Here is a 12,351-nt window from a genome sequence, read left to right on the forward strand (position 1 = left end):
ATTTATTCAGGATCTATTCGGTTTGTGGTAGCCAATCAGCCGTGAGTTTTTCATCCGTCCTCACAGCAAACACTCATGGTTCTGACCTTCTGTGTGTTCACTTTCGCACATGCCGAAATACTACAAGCTGATTGGTTGGTTTTGGTTTGACGGGGGAAGGAAATTTGGAGCTAGAACCAGGCTTCAAGCACAGTTTACTGTTAGCGTCTGATCTCCACTCCGTAAGAAACATCATTCGATGCATTCAAACTGATACTCGTAGGTATTTTAGTTTGGAACCGAACAAATCCTAGTAATGTTTGCTTGTTCACCGCGCTCGGCGATGGATTTGCAAATGAACAGAGCAACAGCTAGTAGTTTTCAGGGGCTGCTTACATTCCGCACGAAAGCCAGGCTAAAAAACATGGATACGAAAACTATATTTTCTGTCCACAATAGGGCTATACACAAGTCGTAAAGACAATAAAGACCGCCAGTGGTGCGCGAAAGAAATTGATTAGCCCACGATTTATAATTGGGTGCTACAAATTTCTCCCCATCCCAAGAATACTGTTTCCTTGCTCATTTGGGCTTTGATTCCAGTTTTTATAACCATATTTTGAATTGTGTAATGAACCTGATAACGGATAACTACAAAACTGTTGGCTCTCTTCGAATATTTTGTTCTCCTTGACCGAAGCCATATTGTAACATCTTTTCTGGCGACAGACAGGCGATGCGGTTAAGGCTCCAACAGTCAAATCATCCTGCTGCATAGATCGAGTAAATTGTGTTAGATGTTTGCAGCTACAAACTGACTGCGAGTTTTCGTGTCTTGGATCTCTGTAGGCAAATAGAACCGAATGAGGCCAAAGCGTCAGGTAAAATAGCCAGTAAATTGCACCACAGCTGTTATGTTTCCAACGGAATTTTGGCTGGCTTACTGGAAGCTTTCACCATTAACGATGGCTCATAATACGGAAGAAGATTCATTCNTTCGTGTCTTGGATCTCTGTAGGCAAATAGAACCGAATGAGGCCAAAGCGTCAGGTAAAATAGCCAGTAAATTGTACCACGGCTGTTGTGTTTCCAACGGAGTTTTGGCTGGCTTACTGGAAGCTTTCACCATTAACGGTGGCTCATAATACGGAAGAAGATTCATTCCTTTATGACAAAAAGCAATCTGGAGTCGCCAAACCAATCTTTCTTTAGTATTTTTTCACAGGTGCATCTTGTGAGTTGGGCTGATTTGGACAGGACAGTAATGAAGGCGAGTTGGGTCATCACATAAGGGACATATTTGTCTGCATTACTCCGCTCATTCCGTTGGTCAAAGCAATCAACGGGTGGCAATCTTTGTATTTTTTCCTCCTGCTTTAATCTGCGCAGAAGAAAACGCTCGAGTGAAGTCACGATTTCGAAGGCTGTCGGTTGTAATTTAACTGAACTGTTCGTCGCATATGAATTCTGCTAAACCGGAATAAAGTGTTCAAAGTTACATTGAGGCCATCTGGTTTTTGTGTTTGTCTCAGCCCACATTCAACCAAGAATATTACACTGGCCAACAGCATCACAACAGTTGTTTAGTGACTACTCACTTTGAATATCACTATAAAAAACTAAGAGGACGCAAAACCCTACGAACGCTGGTCTAAAATCAACGCAAAAATGGTCCATGATCATTAACAGATAAAATTTAGCATAATTTCTTTAGATTTTACATAAGTGATCCTCTAAGGCTGTCCATGAATCTGAGTGACTGTTTTTATTCATTCTATGTAACTAAAAGAAAAGATTTCAGCTACCAACTGGTGACATCATCCGTACTCGCGTGGGCTTAGTCAAATATCTTTGTCGGATATCCTGTTCAGAATGTAGACTAGGAGAACCACACTGCCCTCCAGTAACTAAAAAGCAAAAACTGAGGTGTTGAGTTGCCACTCCTCCAACTTTCTTCAGTATAAAATTAAGAATAGGTATAAAAATTCGCGTTAAAAATGCTCAGTAACGTTCGAGAGGTGACGATTCAAATCGATTAAACAAATTGTTCTGAAATAAGTAAATGGTTTACTTTTTACGTCTTCACAGTAGGAAATCTGGTTATTTACACGACCCATTTCCCCATCCACTAACATCTACTCTCACCATTTTGCAAAAAGCTATTTGCCTCTGAAAGGACCGAGAACTCCAGGCTAATTAAACGTGTAGGACTTTGGACTTTGTGCCAGCATTTTCCTTCTTCATGAGGTTTCCCGCATCGAATCACCGCGAGATGGGTGAATAGCACCCGAAAGTATGCTCATGTTTGTCAGAGAACGAGAGAGAAAGTGCTGGGGATGTTGCCGATAAGTATATGGAACAACATGCAATCATGGCCATCGCGCAAATCACGAACTGGTCACAGTCTCGCGCTAGAGGACGAGAAATATGGNTTTTTTCACAGGTGCATCTTGTGAGTTGGGCTGATTTGGGCAGGACAGTAATGAAGGCGAGTTGGGTCCTTACGTAAGGGACATATTTGTCTGCGTTACTCCGCAATCAACGGGTGACAATCTTTGTACTTTTCCTCCTGCTTTAATCTGCGCAGGAGAAAACGCTCGAGTAAAGTCACGATTTCGGAAGCTGTCGGTTGTAAATTCACTGAACTGTTCGTTGCATATGAATTCTGCTAAACCGGAATAAAGTGATCAAAACTACAGTGAGGCTACCTGGTTTTCGTGTTTCTCTCAGCCCACATTCAGCTAAGAATAGTACACTTGTCAACAGCATCACCACAGTTGTTTAGTGACTGGTCGCTTTGAATATCACTATAAAAAACGAAGAGGACGCAAAACCCCACGAACGCTGGTCTAAAATCAACGCAACAGGTAAAATTCAGCATAATTTCTTTAGATTTTACACAAGTGATCCTCTAAGGCTCTCCTTGAATCTGAGTGACTGTTTTTATTCATTTTATGTAACTATGTAACTACCAACTGGTGACATCATCCGTATGCACGTGGGTTTAGTCAAATATCTTTGTCGAATATCCTGTTCAGAATGTAGACTAAGAGAACCACACTGCCCTCCAGTAACTAAAAAGCAAAAATTGAGGTGTTGAGTTGTCACTCTTCCAACTTTCTTCAATATAAAATTAAGAATAGGTATAAAAATTCCCGTTGAATATGCTCAGTTACGTACGAGAGGTGACGATTCAAATCAACTAAACAACTTTCGAGAACTAAACTCATTTGCAAACCAATTTGGTTTTAACGGGAGACTCAATTGAATTTCTCGTCTATGGTGTCCTCCAGCTAAATGTGCTACACACAGGCCGCCTCATGATTCAGTTGGCACGATATTCGAGAAATCGCAGTATAGTTTCATAAGGGAAGCCACTCACAAGGTTGCCGAAAACTCATCGACAGCCCACGAAAACAGTCCAATTTGGGTTCAAGTAGATCATAAGGTTGACGGAAACTCGGGGACTGCGCCTACCTGATGAGCCCCGAGAAGGGCGAAACCGGTCGTGGGCTGTCGAAGAGTTTTCAGCAACCTTGTGAGTAGTTTCCTTTATGAAAAAAATTAAACGACTTGTTTTGAAATAAGTAAATGGTTTACTTTTCACGTCTTCACAGTAAGAAATCTGGTTACTTGCACGACCCATCTCCCCATTCACTAACATCTACTCTCACCATTTTGCAAAAAGCTATTTGCCGCTGACAGGACCGAGAACTCCAGGCTAATTAAACGCGTAGGACTTTGGACTTTGTGCCCGCATTTTCCTTCTTCGTGAGGTTTCCCGCACCAAATCACCACGATATGGGTGAATAGCACCCGAAAATATGCTCACGTTTGTCAGAGAGCGAGAAAGTACTGGGGATGTTGCCGATAATTATATGGAACAACATGCAATCATGGCTATCGCGCAAATCACGAACTGCTCATAGTCTCGCGCTAGAGGACGAGAAATATGGAAAGTTTTAGCGACTCCGGTAAAACCAAAGCGATTGCAAGAAAGATACAAGAAGAAACAAATGACTTTCGAAGTCTGAAAACATCCCCAAAGAGATCACGTGTCCGTACCGTGAAAAAAACTTGCTCTTAGCGAACCATCCCCTTTTGTAAACAAATTTGGCTTTGTGTGAGACTCACCTGGGACCTAGTTGATTCTCTTGTTTATGATGTTTCAAGCTTCAGACCGCCTCAAGTTTCAGTTTTTACGATATTCGAGATATCGCGATACATGTATAGTTTCTTAGCCATCTTATGAGAAGCTGAGTCCGAGACAGTCTTTTAAAAACACCAGAAAACCAATAAATCAGATCACTTGGGAAATGCTACCGAAGATCAGATGGCAGGCTGTTTCGTCTATGGAGTTCAATCTTGAGGAGCATTACTGCATTGGGAATTTCTTTGAAGAGGGTGCTGTCAAGCGAAGTTGGGCAACCGTCTTGCGGGAACTTAAGTACTCAAAAGCCGACAAGTTTGGACATTTATTTTGAAACAACCGAACATATCAGCTGGGAAATTCGGGCAGTAAGAATAATCGTTTTTAGGGATACTTGTTACAGAAGATTTAGACAAATGGCTTCTGGTGTAAAGAGAACGGTGTGATGAAAAAACGCTTTTAGTAAAATTATTGTCTCTTAAACTTTAATGAGAATAAAGCCACTGCGATTGTGAAACAACATTAAGTAATGGTTTGGAAATTATCAACCGCAGGATACATCTTCACAGATAATGTACGACGTAAGTCTCAGGTTAATTAGAGCGTACTCGCTGGATTTCAGTGCCTGACGATTTTTCAACAGGCTTTCTAAAAAATGAGTGCAATTACTTCATTGTCAAACTATTACAAAATATTTAGTAGACGGTTACCATAAGTCGTCAGCTTTCCTGTTATTCGACTCAGATCTAATCGCATTTGCCGAGCAATTTTTGGCCCATCTCTATTAGGGACGTTTTGCTGGTGACTAATGCTCATCCAAAAAGGCAGTAGGATAAAGGCAAACAAACCAAGGATCGCTGTTAAATCCGGCGTTTGAAAAGACATTGGCTCACAGTAATGCGGGATGTAGTTGTCTAAAAATCGCCAGGCGAGATGGCATACAAAAATCGTTTCCGCGATTTCGGTCCAAGTCATAGTGGAAGATACCAAGAGAGGGCAGTATTCTAAAACAGATGGATAACCTGTGACTTGATAAGTTATACATGCAAGCTAAGTGCCCTCAATTGAAAGACTTGAAGGTTAGAAATTCGATAAACGACTACCAAATAAACAACATTGCCTTCCTTTATGGAGTTTCAGGCTGGATGGTAGTGCCAATGCTTATTTGAGGGAAAGTCGAAAGATTTTTTTGTTAAGATATCTACTGATGTGCAGACTCAAGACTGAAAGGTAGCTTTCCACACAACAGCGGTACGGTAACCAATTGAAGAACTTCACTGACTATTCAATGCGGTGCAACTGAATTGCTGACTTTCTATTTTTTAAATGAAAACGGCTTGGGCTAATTTCTACCTCACTTGTCATCAGCTACAGTTCTCCTTACTTGGAGTGTCGGCTACCAAACTTACAAAAAAATTCCTGTGAAACTTTGCAACCAAGCACTCGCACATATTCAAACGCTATTCTATCCTATTCGGATCAGCATTTTTGAGTATCTGATGCGTTTTCCTATTTGCTTTCTATTTTTATAACGTTGAGCAGTCATGACCACATCTACAGACGAATGGGCGGAAATTGATTTTGAAACTTGCGAAACTGGCACCGGTTGCATAGCTTTGATGGCAGTGTATAAGTCCGATTTTTACACTCTTGCGTGCACCCGCAGATCGTCTGGAGTGAGCGCTGAGACTGTACGGCCAACCGTAATTCATGACAAAATGTCCGTTCATTTGAGTCAACACGGTACTACTCAGTGCGAACAAGCCAATCAGGGGATGAGTCTGTAGTATACCATTGTATATCTTGGAGGTTAAGGGGGTGAAGTAACAGGTTTACCATCTCTATTCCATGCATCACTATGATACAGGGCTTCTTTAAAGAACAACCAATACCCTTATAAGAACGCAGTTAGCACTTGAAAGTTCTATAAGAATCAAATAATTTGAGGGATGTTCCGCTATCAATTTTGCGAAGCATAACTCCAATATGGCGAACAGAACTTTTGTTCACTCGCGTAATTCCACTTTTTTCGGTCTCGTACACATGCGAGTTAACGTCATGCCACAGGCACATGAATGATATGGTAACTATTAAACATACACATACCAAAACAGACTATAAAGTCGTGTAACAGTTTTTCCTTAGCATCCGTTTGGCTCTATGGAATATCAGACACTCCACCCGACTAGATGGATACAAACGGCGATCTGTCACTAACCTACTTCACTAGACAACGAAACATCAGAGCGTCTATAGTGCAGTGCTGCCTATCGGTCACAAAGTCTTCAGTGTTGTGATTGTCCATAATACATTTAAAACTAAATTTAGAAGGTAATTGTATTTCGATCAATACACGCCCAGTATTTTCATTATTGTATGGTAATAGGTAAATGTAGAAGTGTTTGATAAAACATGGTATCGATTTCTTCCAAACTAGATGTGCGATTGATTGATCCGAATCAAATGCACACTAAGTCCAAAGTGGTTGACAGCCAAAGATTGATCAGATCTTGGTGTATAGAAAGAAATCAAAGACACAGGCAGCTGAACCGTTGCTGTGAAAACTGCAAAAATTCAGTGTGGTTTACTAAGGTTTTTTGAGCCCAAGATAGCTCAATGGCTAAGACGCCAACTTACTGACCGAGAGGTCCGTGATGTGAATAACATGGAAGTTCCTTGAAACGGAAGGTGATTGTGTCCCTCTAATGGGTTCAAAAGTTCATTCTTATAAATTTTGGTACACACTGAAATATTCTGTTGAATAAACGCTTGCCTGATTCTCAGGAAAATTCACTGGTATCATGGTTCAGTAAACGGTTAAGTAAGTAAGTCTCAGTCATTTCCCTTGCGAGCCTCGTGAGGTATTGGAATCATTCTTGGGAAACTTTTATTGTATCATGTTGAAATAACCACGGATGCATGCCCACACGCAATTTGGTGGAACAGAGATGTGCACCACTGTGGCCGAAATAAGGCAGTTTTTTCATTTTCAGTAAATTAATTATGCTGGTACTGAACCCGGAGGTGGACTTTATCCACGCTTTATTTTCCTAATTAGCATTATTTTACCAAGGAACTCACAAAGAGATGTAACGCTGACAACCCTTTACGTTTGTAGTGTATTATTCTTGGTTAACCATCATTTTGACCCTTCGGACTTCAGAAAAGCAGAAACCTTCAGCGTGGAGTAGGGTGACCCATAACCCGAACAGTTCGCTAAAAACCTTCGGAACTTGGAAAAATGTGAACCCATTCATCCACAACGATGGCAAAAACTTCTAATCTTAAAAACAGCTTGTCGGTCGGCACTCTTTGATATGAGAGCAGATGTGTGTTTTTTTTAATCGGCAGTTCCCCCCAGCAGAATTACAGATGGGTCAAAATTTATTCATTTGTGACAACGATGCTCCGATTTAGCTTTATGATTTACATGATGGAATTAATTGCACACTGTGGGCTACGCGGAGATGATAAATTCCCTTCCGCCAGTTTGATTGCTCAGCACATTAGCAACGGCCACTGATTTACGTGGAGGCACGTTCTGACAATGTTTGGTTCAGAACTGGGGCATCAGGATGGATGATTATTGTGGCGGCTACGCGGAATTTTGAGCAGCGCTGACCGTTGCTGATCATTGCTATGTGAGCGAACGGAGAAATTGGTCATCCCGGTTCACCTGGAAACGCACCACACCTTTCCGCGGAAACTTGACTGATGAGAAAATCGGATCTTGTGAGCAGAAGCGGACGTCGTTAGCAACGGCTTATTTGAATTTCAACTTTTTCGTGCAACTGGCCCAATCAAAAGGTAGGCGTGATTTCAACAGTCTTACTGGTAGAAATTTTCTTCGATAAGTTCCCGCAAGAATAGTTTTGAAGGAATACACATTTGAGAGAAACAGGGCATTATGATCACCATACGGTAAATGATATTAACACAAATGAATCTTACTAGTCAGTGGAATGCAGACGAGAATTATCCAGTAAGTATATTTGTCGTCCCATGCAAAGTTAAAAGAGGATAAATTGCCCTTAGAATTTTCCACTGTAGCCCCAAAGGACATTTGTCAAAATCGATTCGGCTTCTGACTACAAGGAAGATACCAACCTATTGGAAAAGGATGTAGGTGAGACGCGAGTAAAATTAACGATTGAATGCCATAGAAGAATTCATGAGTGCGAAGAAAACCTGCATCAACTCCCGCCAAACATAAAAAGATAGCTTGTTAGGTACTGTTCATGTAAGACCAAACGTTCAATAATCGTTCGAATGGCTGATTTCTCCGATCCGTTTTGGTGAAACGGGTATTCCGCGGGGTGTCGTCCCTTTGAATAGTCAATTTTGCCACTGGTCAAAATGCACATGTGATAAAATCTATCTGAAGATTAGGTAAAGGTTCGAAGCAGTACAAGTACATGTTATTGGTGGTCGCATGAAGGTCGCACCTTAACGGTCTTGGGACTTATTTCCGCAGGCCTTGCACGTCCTGTGTGCATCATATCCTTGTCTGGCAGAATAACGTTCATCCAGTACGCCATATCAACTAAGTGATCTGAACTGAGTGCAGAAACGATTCAGTATGAACTTTCCGGTTCTAATTATCACATAAAGCTAGGCTCAGATTGGTGACGAAAAGTTTGCAATCAAATTGTGATGTTGGGCAAACAGATGAACAGACACCTGATCTATTAGGCCATTAGGGGATAAGTCACTTTATGGAATTGTGGTGCGCATTCACCAAAGAGACTAATGAAGGGCCTCTCCAATGGTCTCATCTCAAAGGTGGGATTCCTTTTCCTCTCTTTGAGGGTTTCACACGTATTCGCTGAAAGGTGTAAGATATAGTAGCAAGATTTGTTTCAGGCTAGTATCCACCTATATGTGTAATGCAGTACTCATGAGGTTGCTGAAAATTCGTCGACAGACCACGACCGGTTTCACCCTTCTTGGGGCTCATCGGGTAGGCGCAGTCCTCGACTTTCCGTCAGTATTATTTTCTACTTGAAACCAAATCGCACGAAATTAGCGAATACACATTCCTCTGCAAACTAATTTGGTTTTTCGAAAGACTCACCTGGAACCCAGCTGAATCTCTCGGTTTTGATGTTTCCAGGCAACTGAATGTGCTGCACCAGGCCTCCTCATGTTTCATTCGCTACGATATTCGAGATATCACGATACATGTATAATTGTAATGCACTACTCAAAAGGTTGCTGAAAATTCGTCGGAAGTCCACGACCGGAATCCACCACTATCCACCTAACTTCTCACGGACCGCAACTGTGAAACTGTTAGCGTTGATTTTGGTTCCCGTGGTGGTAGAATGAATAACGTGAGGTATCACCATTGTCAACGGATAGTGTCGAAGGAAATGATTGCTCGGTACACGAGGACGATAATAGTTTCAATAGGCTCTGAATTCATAATTGCCCTAAAATGGATAAATCTCATCAGACTCTCAGTTTATTCATCGTTCTGAAGAACTGGAGATATACGGTGATGCTCACTGTACTGGAAATATTTGAGTACGGAATTATTGATTTTTTTCAACTTCCCCTGTTGGTTAGTGAGCAACTAGGTCAGGATGTATCCGCTTTTCTCAAAGACCTGATTGGACTTCGATACTATACAGACCCAATTCATGGAAAACCCAACAAGGAAAGGTGTAGAATCACAACATCGACCCAAGATGTCAGTGTATGCCGCAGATCGTGTTTAGATAAGCAGGCTTTTAAACATAAGCTACTTTTCACCACAAAAGTAGTATCTCATTTACGGAGTAAAACAATATTAAGGCCGATGTGGAACTATGGAACCGTTAGATGTGTCAAAAAATTAGCAGCACCAGAGCAAATAATTTGAGATACGGTTCGTCAGATGTAAGTTTAATTACAGATCTGATTTATGCGAGGTAAACATGCACTGTCGACATTGTCGACTTATCAACTATTCTTCAAGCATGTTTATGTCTATGGTAAGCTGCTACTGAAGAGTTCCATATGTCCGGAAGCAAGACAGATCTGATCACTTTTCATTAGTCCTACTTATCACGCAAAGAAACGAAAACCAAATTTAATTAATCCCCGGTATCGACCGTGACAACAAAAACGTCTAATTCCTCCGCTACTTTTTGCAGTTTGAACTATTGAATTTGATGCATTCAGGCAAAAGGTAGAAACAATAATTTAATTCCCATCAACTTCAGAATGACAGCATCAACTATATTACGGGTCTTGAAACAGTCAGCGTATACGACATTGTGAAATGGGCGCATCAATTTTGTCATAAATCTTACCTTTCAGTTTAACGTTATTAAACAGAATTGGGTTAGGTAAAAATAACCAGGAATAGCCGAATGGCGGTGGTCGGAAAGGATAGTTTGCGCTGTTTGGTACTATTTTGAACACACTTCTCACCTGCTGTACATGTCACCTAAGTAAAAAAAAGCCGGAAAAGGCACCTAAGTAAAAAAAATAAATGAAAGCCACAAAAAAATAGCAGGAATTTAAATTCTACCCCGAAGACAAATAACGTGCAACTGAATCATGTGCACCAGGGAAAAGGGAACGTGTGACACGGGTCTCTTTGTGAACAGAGGCGTACCCTAAGCCGTGTGTAATCAACGAAGCTTCAAGATGGGTCATAAACGGTGTCAGGCATTCCTTGAAACGATTTTAAAGGTAGTGTTAATGCGATGGCTGGTGACAAAAGAAGGTGGATTCCATTCAAAGAGGGTTGGTGGTTGTCGCGTTGTTTCACTGTGCACCTAAGGATAGTTTTTCAACCCTCGCTTCAAGTTTTCTCCACACATGTGTTGTCACTTGTACAATGCTGCTACTCTTCCTCTACTCCAAAAGGTACGGATATGAAAATACTGGCTCCGTGCAGAGAGTACTGCTAAACACATTCGATGCAATCAATACATCAGCGGAAACAAGAATGAGATGGCGGATTTTACGCTTCAAATGACAACGTAGGCTCATCGGCCATACGAACACCGCATATCTCTTATTCTTAGAAAATTCTCCAAGAAATTCAACTACTCGTAAGATGATTTACGAGGATTTGTAAAATTTCCCTTGATATGTGACTTAGGAGGTAAATGGCATCGAATTGGAGACGATGTGAGACTTGGTTGGTAATGGAAAACCACGTCTCTGGTCTTAACGGTCTGCTCAGTGTCGTGTTCACGCACAAGTAAGGGTAACAGAATATGAGATGGTACGGTTAAGTGGCCCCATCAGATCCGCACTAGAATGATGTGGTGCGAAATGTGGTCCAGCTGCGTCCTCCAAACTTGACTTTGTGTACAACATTTATGGTGCACTTTAGACATACATCAGGTGACCATTACTGAATGCACTGAGGTGATTAACTCCCTATTTGACAAATGTGCCGCTGAATCCCTAAGCTGCCAGCCACGATGACCAACCCGGATGGGAGGCACGTGTACAAGCAAACGACCGGGTAGCCTGGACGTCTGTCTGGGTGATGACCAACATGGGAGGCACGTGTACAAGCAAACGACCGGGTAGCCTGGACGTCTGTCTGGGTGAGCTAAGAGTTCAGCAACTCCAGACAGACAGAACCACCCCGTTTGGTTTCAATGTGCTGGTTACTTTCGACAATGTATACTACGAATCATCTGGCGCCTCCGCACCAGTTCCAACCAGTACACAGGAGAGACTCGTTGGGTTCACGTGTGAGGAATGTGGCAAGTGCTGCAAATCGAAAGCTGGCTTGGTAGCCCATCATCGAGTTCACGATAATGAAAGTGTTGGTACGAACATGGTTGCCCAATTGGCCTGCGCTGATTGTTCCCGCCTTTTTCCGACGAAGATTGGCCTGAGTCAACACCGCCGGCACGCACACCCCACCCAGCATAATGCAGATAAGCTTGGCCGAGTGAAGTATTCCGGTACCCGCTGGTCCCAGCAAGAGTCACAATCGCTCTTACGCCTGGCTAACAATTTATGTCCATCTTGTGGCACGCAAACCGAGCTGTTCACGAGATTGGATCAGTAGTTTCCTGGTCGATCGGCTATCAGTTACGGGTGCTTAACTGGCAGGCACAACAGGACGAATCATCGTGTGGTGAACCTGAGCAAACTATAGGTCAGACGACGGCCTACTCACCAGAAGCCGATGACTACAGCGTCTGGTTTAAACAAACCGTGGATTGCACCGTGTCACTCTTGGAATCCCATGCTGACCGTTCGCT

The sequence above is a fragment of the Opisthorchis viverrini genome (genome assembly GCF_000715545.1).
Source record: "Opisthorchis viverrini unplaced genomic scaffold opera_v5_242, whole genome shotgun sequence".
In the NCBI taxonomy this organism is placed as follows: domain Eukaryota; kingdom Metazoa; phylum Platyhelminthes; class Trematoda; order Opisthorchiida; family Opisthorchiidae; genus Opisthorchis; species Opisthorchis viverrini.